General features: G+C 49.5%; 1 long non-coding RNA gene across 1 annotated transcript; it reads left to right on the forward strand.

The window, feature by feature from the left end:
* The first annotated feature begins 214 nt into the window (after nt 1-214).
* LOC140720758 (uncharacterized) lies at nt 215-10,439 on the forward strand. The gene is made up of 4 exons (XR_012097252.1): nt 215-330; nt 3,771-3,887; nt 9,365-9,507; nt 10,176-10,439. It is a non-coding gene; the product is annotated as an uncharacterized lncRNA (long non-coding RNA).
* Nucleotides 10,440-12,257: the final 1,818 nt, after the last annotated feature.

Below are 12,257 nucleotides of genomic sequence, written 5' to 3' on the forward strand. Positions count from 1 at the left end.
CCCTCCCCCCCCCCCTTACTTTCAAATCTCTTACTATCTTTCCTTTCGGTTAGTCCTGAAGAAGGGTCTCGGCCCGAAACGTCGACAGCGCTTCTCCCTATAGATCCTGTTGTGTTCCACCAGCATTTTGTGTGTGTTGTTGTTTGAATTTCCAGCATCTGCAGATTTCCTCGTGTTCACGCTCTTTTTCATCTGCTCTCCATCTCCCAGACGGTCTGAACACCACCTACTCAGATGTGAACTTTCTGAAAAAGGAACCCCGCATCGATGGGAGCGAAGATCCTTCCATTGCCTCGGGACCCGGCGGGTTGTCAACCACTGCACAAACAGGTCAGAGTTCAAAGCGCTGACGTCAATGTGGATGGGTCACGTGTCATACTCCCTAGTATCCAAGTTTCTAATGCATCTGCTTCAAACACTTCCTCTGTCAACTCGTTCCATAGACTGACCACAATCTGGGTAAAGCAAGCTTGTCACTCGGCTCCCCAATTAAATCCCTTTCCCCTCTCATCTTAGACTTGTGCGCTCTGGTCCTCGATTCTCCAGGTCTACGGAAAGTAACTGTACGCACTCTCCGCTCTTGGTTTTATACGTCTCTCTCAGGTCATCTCGACGCTCCAAGGACTAAAGTCCCAACTCGTCCGACATCAATGCATAAATTAATCCCTCGAGTCCGGCAACATCGTTCTCCTCCTTCTCTATGCTCGATTCTTACTCCCCAATCGTTCCGCACTACCCACCTTACTCTCTCTGTCCTTCTTCTACTCTAGTCGGTTCCCGATACTCCCCAACCACTCTCCCACAAGCCTTTCGCCATCCAGCCCTTCTTTCTTCCCATCTCCTCACTCTTCCCCCTCCGCCCCACTCTCTGTCCCTCCCTCCTCACTTTCTCGTTCCCTCTCTCTCGCCCCTGTCTATATCCTTCTGTCTATCAGCATCTTCCGCTCTCATCTCTCACCTTCCACGCCATCCACTCTCACCCCAATCCTGTGCCATCTGGTTCCCGATACCCCGGACCTGAAGAACGTCTGTGCTCTTTCACCCTGCCTGCGCCCCTCGTGGTTTTATACAACTCTGTAAGGTCGCCCCTGCGCTCCAAGGAATAAAGTCCCGACCTGTCCGACCTCTCTCCATGCCTCACTCCCCCGAATCCAACATCCTCGTAAACCTTCCAGCACAGTGGCCTTTCCTATATCAGTGCGACCAACATCGAACAAGAGCGGCGTCACTCTGCATCTGCAACGTGACCTCCCGACTCCTGTACCATCATCTTCCAAAGCGGTGTACCATCTAAGACCTTGTTAACGTCTAGGTAGATTACATCTACTCCCCGTCCTTCCCGATCATATTACCCCGACAACTGTCTCTGCGTCTCAGGACATCCAGTATATCTCTCCCTCCTGCATTTTCCACATTCCGCATCTCCCCCTCCATTACTCTCTCACCGCTCCGTTCTATCCCCGTATCTCTCTCCATTCCTCTCTTCGATCTCCAAGAGTGATCTACCATCTGGGATATTGTGACAGTATTTGTTAAAGTCAGTGTAAATGTAAGAACCAATCAGGATAAACAGGTCGTCCGCAATCAAATCGGTCAGTCTAATCTCCCCTGGCCCCACCCCCTTATACAGAGCAGCCCAACAATAGCTCATTGAAGTCCCTATCCATCGCTGCCCTAATCAGCCGTCCTGCTGTCTTACACCAAAGATGGAAATATGACACGTTCTCTCCGAGGACACTGTCTACATTTCCTGCTGTCTCCGTGAAGCAGCCAGCATTACCACAGACCCCCACCCAACCCAGCCGGACTCCCTCCCATCGGGGAGAAAGGTACGAAAGCACGTCCGACCAGTTTCAAGCATGGCTTCTGTGCCGTTTTTATTTGATTAGCGAATGGCCCACTAGGACAATCAGATGGACTCCTGTCCTCACGATCTACCTCATCGTGGCCCGTTGCACCTTATCGTCTGCCTGCAGTGCCCTCTCTCAGAAACTGTGACACTTTATTCTGCAGGACCTCTCCTGTTTGTGATGTATATAGAATCTTTGAAACATGGAAAAAATACAGAACAATGCAGGCTCTTCGGCCCACAAAGTTGTGACGAACATGTCCCTGGCTTAGAACAACCTAGGATTTACCCATAGCTATCTATTTTTCTAACCATCCAGGAGTCCATGAAAGACCCTATCAGTTCCGCCACCACTACCGTCGCCTGCAACCTATTCCATGCTGTCACCACTCACTGGGTAAAAAAAAAATACCCCTGACATCTCCTCTGTACCTACTCCCAAGCACCTTAAAACCATGTCCTCTCGTGCGAGCCATTTCAGTCCTGGGAAAAAGCCTCTGACTCTCCAAACGATCAATGACTCTTATCATATTGTACACATCTATCAGGTCACCTCTCATCCTCCGTCGATCCAAGGAGAAAAGGGTAGGTTCAGTCAGCCTATTCTCATAAGGGACGCTCTGAAATCCAGTAAACATTCTTGTCAATCTCCTCTGCACCCTTTCTATGGATTCCACGTCTTTCCTATAGTGAGGCGAATAGAACTGAGCACAGTACTCCAAGTGGGATCTGACCAGGGTCCTATATAGCTGTAACGTTACCCCTCGGATCCTAAATTCAATTCCACGATTGATGAAGGCCAATACACCATACGCCTTCTTTTACATAGAGTCAACCTGTGCAGCTGCTTTGAGCTCGGATCTCAAGATCCCTCTGATTCTCCACACTGCCAAGAGTCTTACCAATAATACTATATTCTGCCATCGTATTTGACCTATCAAAATGAATCACTTCACACTTAACTGTGTTTAACACCATTTGCAACTTCTCAGCCCGGTTTAGCATCCTATCAATGTCCCGTTGTAACCTCTGACAGCCCTCCAACTATCCACAGCACCCTTAAACATTGTGTCGTCAGCAAACCTACGAGCCCATCCGTCCACATCTTCATCTGGTTCATTTATAAAACTCACGAAGAATAAGGGTCCCAGAAAAGATCCCTGATTCACTCCACTGGTGACCGACTTCCATGCAGAATATGACCCGTCTACAACCTCTCTTTGCCTTCTGTGGGCAAGCCAGTTGTGGATCCACAAAACAGTATCCCATTGGATCTCATTATTCCTTACTTTCTCACTAAGCCTTGCATGGGGTACCTTATAAAATGCTTTGCTGAAATTCATATAAAATACGTCATCTGCTCTTCCTTTATCAATGTGTTTCGTCAAATCCCCACAAAAATTCAATCAGTCTCGTAAGGCACGATCTGCCCTTTACAAAGCCATGCTGACAATTCCTGAACATATTATACCTCTCCAAATGTTCTTAAATCCTGCCTCTCAGAATCTTCTCCAACAGCTGACCAACCGCCGAGGTAAGACTCCCTGGTCTATAATTTCCTGGGCTATCTCTTCTCCCTTTCTTGAATAAAGGAATAACATACACAGCCCTACAATCATCCGGAACCGCCCAAGTCTCCATTGATGATGCAAAGATCATCGCCAGAGCCTCAGCAATCTCTTCGCTCGCCTCCCACAGTAACCTGGGGTATATTTCGTCCGGTACCGGTGCCTTAACAATTTGATGCTTTCCAAAATCTCCATTACATCCTCTTTCTTAACATCTACATGCTCAGGCTTTTCAGTCTGCTGCAAGTCATCACTACAATCACTAAGATACTGAAATAAAGTATTCATTAAGTAACTCATATCGTCTTATTAAATATTTATTGTGATCTTATGATCACATGGTATCTCCACAGCTGCGCAAGAACGGGAGTCGACAGTGAAGATCGGAAATAGACCGCACCGTCTTATCTGCATACTCTGCCTAGTTACGTCCGCCGTCATCCTGACAGTGGCCGGCGTCTTGATCCATGGTGAGCGGAACGGTCTCCGGATGGAGTCAGACCGTAAATAAAGAGTAAAAGACACAACAGTGACACCAAAACCCCCTTGCCGTAACACCGATGGAAGAAGGCAGCATACATGAAATTTAGGAAACAAAGATCAGATGCGTCTATTGAGGAATATAGGGCAGCAAGAAAAGAGTTGAAGAAGGGGCTGTGGACAGAAAGAAGGGGGCATGAGAAGGCCCTGGCGAATAGGGTAAAGGAAAACCCCAAGGCATTCTTCAATTATGTGAAGAACAAAAGGATGACTGGAGTGAAGGCGGGACCGATTAGAGATGAAGGTGGGAAGGCGTGCCTGGACGCTGTGGAAGTTAGCAAGGTCCTCAATGAATACTTCTCTTCGGTATTCACCAAGGAGAGGGAACTTGATGACGGTGATGACAAAATGAGTGAGGTTGATGTTCTGGAGCATGTTGATATTAAGGGAGAGGAGGTGTTGGAGTTGTTAAAATACATTAGGACGGATAAGTCCCCGGGGCCTGACAGAATATTCCCCAGGCTGCTTCACGAGGAGACAGAAGAGATTGCTGAGCCTCTGGCTAGGATCGTTATGTCCTCGTTGTCCACGGGAATGGTACTGGAGGATTGAATGGAGGCGAATATTGTTCTCTTGTTCAAAAAAGTTAGTAGGGATAGTCCGGGTAATTATAGAACAGTGAGCCTTACGTCTGTGGTGGGAAAGCTGATGGAAAAGATTCTTAGAAACAGAATCTCTGGGCATTTAAAGAATCATTGTCTGAACAGGGACAGTCAGCATGTCTTCGGGAAGGGCCGATTGTGTCTAACAAGCCTGATAGTATTCTTTGAGGAGGTGACCAGGCATATAGATGAGGGTAATGCATTGGATGTGATATACATGCAATTCAGAAAGGCATTTGACAAGGTTCCACACGGAAGAGCTTATTTAGAATGTCAGAAAGCATGGGATTCAGGGAAGCTTCTCCAGGTGGATTTAGAATTGGCTTGCCTGGAGAAAGCAGAGTGTCGTGGTGGTGGGAGTACATTCTGATTGGAAGGCCGTGACTAGTGGTTCCACAAGGATCGGTTCTAGAACCTCTGTTTTTTGTGATTTTATTAACGACATGGATGTGGAGGTAGAAGGGTGGTTTGGCAAGTTTGCAGACGGTGCAAAGTTTGGTGGTGTTGTGCATAGTGTAGAGGATAGTCGAAGACTTCAGAGAGACATTGATAGGATGCAGAAGTGGGCTGAGAAGTAGCAGATGGAGTTCAACCCGGAGAAATGTGAGGTGATACACTTTGGAAGGACAAACTCCAAGGCAGTGTACAAAGTAAATGGCAGGATACTTGGTAGTGTGGTGGAGCAGAAAGGAACTGAGGGTGCATGTCCACAGATCTCTCAAAGTTTCTTCACAGGTAGATAGGGTTGTTAAGAACGCTTATGGTAGTTAGCTTTCATAATCGAGGGATAGAGTTTAAGAGTCCCGAGGTAACGATGCAGCTCAGTAAATCTCTGGTTAGGCCACACTTGGAGTACTGAGTCCAGTTCTGATCTACTCACTGTAGGAAGGCTGTGGAAGCGTTAGAAAGGGAACAGAAGAGATTTACCAGGATGCTGCCTGGTTTAGAGAGTATTAATCTTAATACCTCAGAGATTAAGGGAGCTAGGGCTTTACTGTTTGGCGAGCAGAAGGGTGAGAGTAGAGATGATAGAGGTATACAAGGTATTAAGAGGAATAGATACGATAAACAGCCAGCGCCTCTTCCCCAGGGCACCACTGCTCACTACAAGAGGATATGGCTTTAAGATAAGGGTTGGGATGTTCAAGGGGGATATTAGAGGAAGGTTGTTTACTCAGAGAGTGGTTGGTGCGTGGAATGCACCCGGAGTCAGTGGTGGAGGCAGATACACGAGTGATATTTAACAGCCTACTAGACAGGTATATGGAGGAGTTTAAGGTTGTGGGTTGTACGGGAAGCAGCGTTTTAGGGGCCTGCACAACATTGCGGGCCGAAGGGTCTGAACTGTGCTGTTCTATAAGACGGAGACACCCCAAACTGTGACAAAAACACGGCCATTACCGTAACACAATCAAGACTCATGCTGACACCGACACGCCATTCACCATAGCATCAACCATGCTGTTATCGTAGCACGTCGCGACCTTCAACGAGACACAGATACACTCCTAACTGCGACACTGACACGATCATCGCCGTGACCCACACGTGTCTGTTACACTGACTGCAACGTACCGCTCACTGTAACATCGACATGCCCTGACCATGTCACTGATAAACTCCTCAATCGACCCTGACACAGAGCTCACAATGACACCGACACGCTCTTCAGCGTGACACGGAGGTACCGTTCACCGTGATACCTTCACGCTCCTCAACGTAATCCGCTCCGCACCGCATCGTGACAAAGACTCACACGTTATTGTTACACCGATTACCGAGACAGTATCACCGCTCAACTTAACACCGATGCACCGCTCACTGAGGTAATTACCCTCACCTTACCCTGACACAGGCAAACCCCTTAACAGATACCGACAGCTAAATTCACAATGACATCGACATAGAACTCTCAGTTGCACCGACACACACCTCAGCGTGTCACTCTCACACACACCGTGGCCATGACATGTCTCCCACCGTGGTACTGACATACCATTCACTTTGCGACCAGCACACCCCACACCATGACACCGTGACACGTCATTGTGACCCGGTACACCTCCCGCCGGGGCACGGAAACTCCTGTCACAGTGACACCGACACGTCCCTCACAGCAGCTCGGATATGCCCCGCACGATACTGACGCAGACCCCCATGGTAACAACAAATCCTTCACCGGGTCATTGATATACCCCCTAGCATGACACAGACACGCCCCTCAAGGTGTTTGCTCCTGGATTCTGTGACGGGACAGTGCTAAGACGGTGTGAAGACAGTTTATCTCTGTGTCTGACCCCGGCAGTGTGTGATTGGACGGTGCGTAGGGTGCTTAGCTCGTTCTCTGACCCCTGTGTTATTTGATGTCACCGGGTAGAAAGAGCATCATACTGTGTCTGACCACGGGAGTATGCGGCGGTGTGTGATGGGGCCGTGGAGCAAGGGAGAGCTTCACTCTGTGTCTGACCCCGGGTGGGTATGATGTAATAGTATAAGGGAGTTCCACTCCATGTTTGCTCTGGATTCTGTGATGGGCAGTGCTAAAGAAGAGTCCCTCAGTGACTCGCAACGGGTTGCGTGATTGGAAATTGCGGTCGGAGCTAATTCATGTGCCTCACCGCGGAAGTGTGTGAGGGGACGCTATGGATTGAAATTCTATTTGTGTCTGTCCCTCCGGAAGTCTGTGATAGGATGGCGGGAAGAAGCTTTGTAACTGACTACGGAGGTTTGTGATGGGGCGGAGTTGAGGGAGCTACACCTTGTGACGGGTCCGGCGGATGTGTAATTGGGTGGCATGGCGGGAGATTTAATTTGACTCTGACAGCAGGAGAGTGTGATTGGACGGTGTGAACGAGCTTCAGTTTGATTCTGACGACGGGAATGTGTGATAGAAGGGTTTGAGGGTAGTTTCTGTTTGACCCCGGTAACGTATAATGGGGCGGTTTCGAGTGAGTCACTCTCTGTGTCTGACCCTGGAAGTGGGTGATTGGACATTGTGTAGTCAGCTTTACTCTGTGTCTGACACAGTGTGTTTGCGATGGGACACTATCCAGGGAGCATCACTCTGTGTCTAAACCAAGGAATGAGCATTGGGAGAGTGAGAAGGAAACTTCACTTAACAGATCTGTTAAGGGAACACCCCGGGAGTGTGTGATGGGACGGTGTGGAGGGAGATTCAATTTGAGGCAGATCCCGAAAGCGTGTGACGTGACGGAGTGGAGGGAGATTCACTCTGTGTCTGACACCGAGAGTGTGTGACGTGACGGTGTGGAGGGAGCTTCACTCTGGGTATGACAACAGGAGAGTGTGCTGGGACCGTCTTGTGGGTGCATCACTGGGTCCCACCCAAGGATTGTGTGATGACACAGTGTGGAGAGCGATTCACGCAGAGTCCGTCCCCTGGAGTATGCGGGGATGTGATGGGGTAGAGGGAGTTTCACTCAGTGTCTGACCCCGGGAGTTTGTGATGGGACAGTGAGGAGGGAGATTCACTCGGTGTTTGATCCCAGGAGTGTGTGATGGGACGGTGTGGAGGGAGATTCACTCTGTGTTTGCTCCCGGGAGTGTGTTATGGAACGGTGTGGAGGGAGAGTCACTCGGTGTTTGATCCCAGGAGTGTGTGATGGGACGGTGTGGAGGGAGATTCACTCTGTGTTTGATCCCGGGAGTGTGTGATGGGACGGTGAGGAGGGAGATTCACTCTGTGTCCGACCCCGGGAGTGTGTGATGGGACGGTGTGGAGGGAGATTCACTCTGTGTCTGACCCCGGGAGTGTGTGATGGGACGGTGTGGAGGGAGATTCACTCTGTGTCTGACCCCGGGAGTGTGTGATGGGACGGTGTGTAGGGAGATTCACTCTGTGTCTGGCCCCGGGAGTGCGTGATGGGACGGTGTGGAGGGAGATTCACTCTGCGTCTGACCCCGGGAGTGTGTGATGGGACGGTGTGGAGGGAGATTCACTCGGTGACTGACCACGGGTGTGTGTGATGGGATGGTCTGGAGGGACCGTGTGGAGGCTGAGTGACACTGTGTCTGACCTAGGGAGTGTGCATTTGGACGGTGTGGACGGAGATTCACTCTGTGTCTGACCCCGTGAGTGTGTGATGGGACGGTGCAGAGGGAGATTCACTCTGTGTCTGATCCCGGGAGTGTGTGATGGGACGGTGTGGAGGGAGATTCACTCTGTGTCTGACCCCAGGAGTGTGTGATGGGACGGTGTGGAGGGAGATTCACTCTGTGTCTGACCCCGGGAGTGTGTGATGGGACGGTGTGTAGGGAGATTCACTCTGTGTCTGGCCCCGGGAGTGCGTGATGGGACGGTCTGGAGGGAGATTCACTCTGCGTCTGACCCCGGGAGTGTGTGATGGGACGGTGTGGAGGGAGATTCACTCTGTGTCTGACCCCGTGAGTGTGTGATGGGACGGTGTGCAGGGAGATTCACTCTGTGTCTGACCCCGTGAATGTGTGTTGGGACGGTGTGCAGGGTGATTCACTGTGTGCCTGACTGCAGGAGTATGTGATTGGACTTTGCGGAGGGTGCTTCACTCTGTATCTATCCCCAGGTGCGTGTGATTCGACAGTGTGTAGGAATCCCTATTCTATGTCTGTCTTCTGGCTGATTCACTGTTACTTGTTCGGAATTTCCAGAGCAAATTTGTCAAGGGACCGTGGAGGGTGTTTCACTCCGTATTTGACCACTTGTGTGCGGGGACAGTGAGAAGGGATCCCCTTTCTGTGTCTGACTCATAGCGGATGTAATGGACGATGTGCAGGGAGATTCACTGTTCCTTGTTCCTAATTTCCAGAGCTAGCGTTTTCCCACGTCTGGATCAGAAATGAAGAAGGGTGCTATTTTATATCCACATGTAACAACACCTACGATGATGCGAAAAAGTATTGTTCGAACTCTGATTCTAAGCTTCTTGAAATAAATTCAGCAGAAGAAGAGGTACGTGTCAGATCGACAGAAGATATATCCACACCAGAGTGAATCTCCCTCCACACCGTCCCATCACACACTCCCGGGGTCAGGCACACAGTGAATCTCCCTCCACACCGTCCCATCACACACTCCCGGGGTCAGACACAAAGTGAATCTCCCTCCACACCTTCCCATCACACCCTCCAGGGGTCAGACACAGAGTGAATCTCCCTCCGCACCGTCCCATCACACACTCCCGGGGTCAGACACAGAGTGAATTTCCGTCCACACTGTCTCATCACATACTCCCGGGGACAGACACAGAGTGAATCTCCCTCCACACCGTCCCATCACACATTCCCGGGGTCAGACACAGAGTGACTCTCCCTCCACACCGTCCCATCACACCCTCCAGGGGTCAGACACAGAGTGAATCTCCCTCCGCACCGTCCCATCACACACTCCCGGGGTCAGACACAGAGTGAATTTCCGTCCACACTGTCTCATCACATACTCCCGGGGTCAGACAGAGTAAGGCTCTCTCCATACCGTGCCATCACATTCTCCTGTGGTGAGACACAGAATTAAGCTCCTTCAACAGCATCCCTTCACACTCTCCTAATGTCAGATATAAAGGGACGCTCCTTAACTTTTGTTCGAATCCAATCATTAATGATAGCAACTTAATTCCACAGAATTTTTTTACTAAATCCGTCCGCGACGACGGCATTTCATACTGGATTGGAAGATGCAAAGACGGGTGAGATTTGGGATCTTGCATGTTTCTGAGAAGAAAGTGGGTTGCGGATTGATACAGGCTGCGAGAGGCGAGTGGGCAGTGGATTTATTTTGGGGACTGGCACAGTCTACGGGAAGGTTGTGTGCAGTGGGATTAGTTTGTGGTCTGACACGAGTTGATGAAGGGAGTGGGCATTGGGAGTTTGCGGACTGACAAGGGCTGTGTGGAGAGAGTAGGAAATTGGGGCATTTTGGAGACAGAGAAGGTTCTGCGGTTGGAGAATGGGCAATTGGATTTGTTTGGGAATAGTCAAGTCCTGTAGTTAGAGAGTGTGCAGTAAAATTAATATAACCATGTAACTGCAAAACAAATACAGCAAGGACAAAGGCCATCGCAGCCCTTCCAATCCGTGCCGAGCGCTTACTCCCATGTCGTTCCACCTACCTGCACTCAGCCCATAACACTCCATTCAATTCATGTCCATATACCTATCCAATGTTTTTTAATTGGCAAAATCGAGCCTGCCTCTACCGCTTCTACTGGAAACACGTTCCACACATCTACCACTCTCTGAGTAAAAAGCTCCCCCTCGTGTTGTCCCTAAACCTTTGCACCCATCTCTCAACTCATTTCCCCTTGTTTGAATCGGCCCTACTCTCAATGGAGAAAAGCCGATCCAGGTCAACTCTATCTATACCCCTCATAATTTTAAATACCTCTAACAAGTCCCCCTTCAACCTTCTACGCTCCAAAGAATAAAGACCTAACTTGTTCAACCTTTCTCTGTAACTTAGGTGCTGAAACGCAGATAACATTCTACTAAAGCTCTTCTGCAGACAAGCAACACACACAAAATGCTGGTGGAACACAGCGGGCCAGACAGCATCCATAAGGAGAAGCACTGTCGGCGTTTAGGAGCGAGACCCTTCGTCAAGTCCTGACGAATGTCTCGTCCTGAAAAGTCGACAGTGCTTCTCCATACAGATGTTGCATGCCTGCTGTGTTCCACCAGCATTTTGTGTGTTCCTTAAATTTCCAGCATCTGCAGATTTCCTCGTGTTGTCTTCTGTAGTTCATCTATTTTGCAGACATCTTTCCTATAATTCGGTGACCAGAACTGCACACAAGACTCAGTGGTGAGCTCGTCACCCAGGCGAGGGTGGTGACATACGCAAGCACCCACCGGTCAGCCTTCACACTCTGTGACCCTCTGGTCGATTCCCCTTCACGTGGGTGCACAGCACTCTTTCAGTGTCCCGTGGTGTGTCTGCCGGTGTCTCAGCAGACTTGCGTTTATCTCCCCTGCCGGGGTACCAGCCATCCATCAACTCCATGTCCATCACCTCGTACCGCCTTGCTGTCTCAGCAGAAATTCACACAAGAAGGCAAAGGGTCCTTGCAGCAAAAGTAAATAATCAGGCATGGAGCCATAACTTTAAATATTTGTCTCTCTCGCTCTCTGTCTCTCGCATCTGCGCTGTGTGCCTCCACCCCTCCCCCTTCTTTTCTCCCCCCTCTCTCTCTCTCTCTCTCTCTCTCTCTCTCTCTCTCTCTCTCTCTCTCTCTCTCTCTCTCTCTCTCTCTCTCTCTCTCTCTCTCTCTCTCTCTCTCTCTCATTAGCAGCACAAACAGTGTCCAAAAACCAGGCTCATTCTCCAGACATTTAATGAACTCTAGGGGTACCTAACACTTCAACACATTACCCACAACAACAACAACTATCTTAGTATCGTTTACATACTTACTAATCTAATTTACCACCTAATCGTACAGATCATTAATGTATATGACAAACAGCATTGGACCCAATGCAGATCCCTGAGGCATACCACTAGTCACCGGCCTCCAACCTGACAAACAGTTATCCACCACTACTCACTGGCATCTCCCATCCAGCCACTGCTGAATCCATTTTACTACTTCAATATTAATACCAAACAATTGAACCTTTCTAACTAACCTTCCGTGCGGAACATTGTCAAAGGCTTTACTGAAGTCCATATAGACAACATGCACTGCTCTACCCTCGTCAACTTTC

Source organism: Hemitrygon akajei, unplaced genomic scaffold (assembly GCF_048418815.1).
Source record: "Hemitrygon akajei unplaced genomic scaffold, sHemAka1.3 Scf000046, whole genome shotgun sequence".
Taxonomy (NCBI): domain Eukaryota; kingdom Metazoa; phylum Chordata; class Chondrichthyes; order Myliobatiformes; family Dasyatidae; genus Hemitrygon; species Hemitrygon akajei.